The following is a 2312-nucleotide window of genomic DNA, read 5'->3' as shown; positions in this document are numbered from 1 at the left end:
CTTTAAAGTTTACAATGACTCACTGATCGTCTTTCAAGCCCCAGTTGGAAATTCTTATAAGTGTAATGCTGAAAAAAGGTTCAAATCACAAAAGCCTTTTTAGTCAAAATATTCAAAGTTTGGATGATGACGGGTTTTCAAGTTTGAAGCTGACAAGTTTGGATCTGTGGCAGAATGTGAAGCAGATGACAGCATCCTAACTTCTGTTGCCATTGATGACTCTCTTATAGGAATTGTTTCCATTGTCTTAGTTGCTTATCTCACTGGCAAAAACAGAAGTCGTGACTGGCATTAGACAATTTAGCCCTCACAGTAACTAAATCACTTTCTACTACTGTAGATCAGCAGCAGTTTCAAGAGGTCCATATTCATTTTCTCTGAGCTTAGACTAGTATTGAAATTGGAGGCCTACTTTGTTGTAGACTTTTTTTTCAAATGTCTGCTTTATCGAATGTGAAATTCATCTTGCCACATTTAGAATGCCCCAAAGAGTAACGATTGAAACAGTGGTGGTAGTTTTTCTGATGAGTTAAATGTTAGCATTTATCAAAGTAGAATTCTAAAGTAAAGGTAGGAGGAGTACTTTTCTAAATGGGCACTGACTTCTCAGTCATTTAACATTTTAAGATTATGAAGTTTGGTTTCTTCATTCTTTATTCAGATTTAAGCTTTACGATGGGAAAATCATGGGTCCTAACACTTATAACTAATGAAGGCTAGCTAATTGTTACAGCAACATGTTTAAGAGATCCAAAATAATAGAGAAAAGAAAAATCAAAAATAAAAATACTCCAAAGATCAAACTTTAAAAAGCTTAAATTAAGCTCTAAAAGTCAGGACAGGCAGGGCCCAAATGGGGGATGACAGTGCAACATTCAAGCATTACATAGTTGATTAGACTTATCCTTTAGCAATTTTGTGTTCTGACACTTAAAAACTGGCATGTTTTCTGAAATATTGAAATAGATTTTTTTTATTTACTATTTTATAAAGTAATTTTCAATCTTCAGTTTGGAGTTCAGGGTCATCCTATTTCTGCACTTGCGCACAACATAGATTTCACCATACCAATTTATCCACTTAATGCTTGGACAGGGCTGTACACTTAAAAGATCAGTAAATATGCAATGCATTGCCTATAACAATGTTGAAAAAATTGCTTTGTTTGTCTGCAAACGACAACAATAAATGGCAATTATCATTGAAAGACAAGCCAAACACTGTAGAGTGAGATTTATATTTATTATCTTGAGTCATTTCCTTGTACCCTAAACAAGTTTCTTGTCATTTTACAGACAAGAAACTTACACATGGTTACATGGCCAGGAAGTAGGATGATCTGAATCTGAATCCCTATCTTATTGACGTTGGCATTTAATATCTAGGCTTTTGCCACTTTATACACTGCCACTTTCAGTGTCAGGAAATAAATTTAAATAAACATATTTCTATTATTTCAAAGTATATAGCTAATTGTTTCTAGGTTAACAAAATTTCTGTTTTCTTGGCCTGCTGCAGGATTCTTTTCTCAGAGTATACTAAGCCCTCACTAAAAAAAGTTCATGATGTACACTTCTTACTCCTTCATCATTCACTGGACCATTTCTACTTACCTGCACAATCTTTCCCCTTTGCCATATGCCTTGGGCCCAGTACTGATTATACTGCACTTCAGTAGTATTTTCCCAGGCTTTCCAGGCTTCTTATGTCCTATTGTCCCTGCTCAATGTCTATTGCACACTCCATTTTGTTTCTAGTAGAAGCAGAGGTGGTATGAAAGCAAGGAAGTTCCCATGACATGTATGTCCCAAAGTGCTACACTATTTTCTGTGTGACACTCTGCAAGTAATGCAAAGATTTGCCTCTTTTTGTTAATAAAGAATAATTTTAAAAATAAAAATTACATCAATTTTATTTTTATTTTATTATTATTTTACTTATCCAGGGATACTCTTCAGATAGTGCAGGCTGAAGAACTATGAGGTTTAAGATTCTGCACTAATGTATGGTGAAGACAATGATAATCAATAATACAGATGCCTATTGACAGCCTGCCTGCCTGCATACTTGTCAATCTATCATCTATTTCTCTAATTTCTTCTAATAGTTCAGTGTCGAAGGTAATAGTGGCAAACAGAGTGAGGAGACTAGAATAGCATTTGTGCAATAATGTATTGTGCCATTGAAGGATGGCTTACTTTAAGTATAAAGTTAACTATTACAAAATTGAGTTCTTTATCTTTAAAGTTGATTAAAAGTTCCTGAAAATATAATAAAAAGAAATCATTTGCATGAGGGGATAAATTTTCTTT

Source organism: Galeopterus variegatus, unplaced genomic scaffold (genome assembly GCF_000696425.1).
Source record: "Galeopterus variegatus unplaced genomic scaffold, G_variegatus-3.0.2 Scaffold1526, whole genome shotgun sequence".
NCBI classification, from domain to species: domain Eukaryota; kingdom Metazoa; phylum Chordata; class Mammalia; order Dermoptera; family Cynocephalidae; genus Galeopterus; species Galeopterus variegatus.
This window is presented reverse-complemented; position numbering follows the sequence as displayed.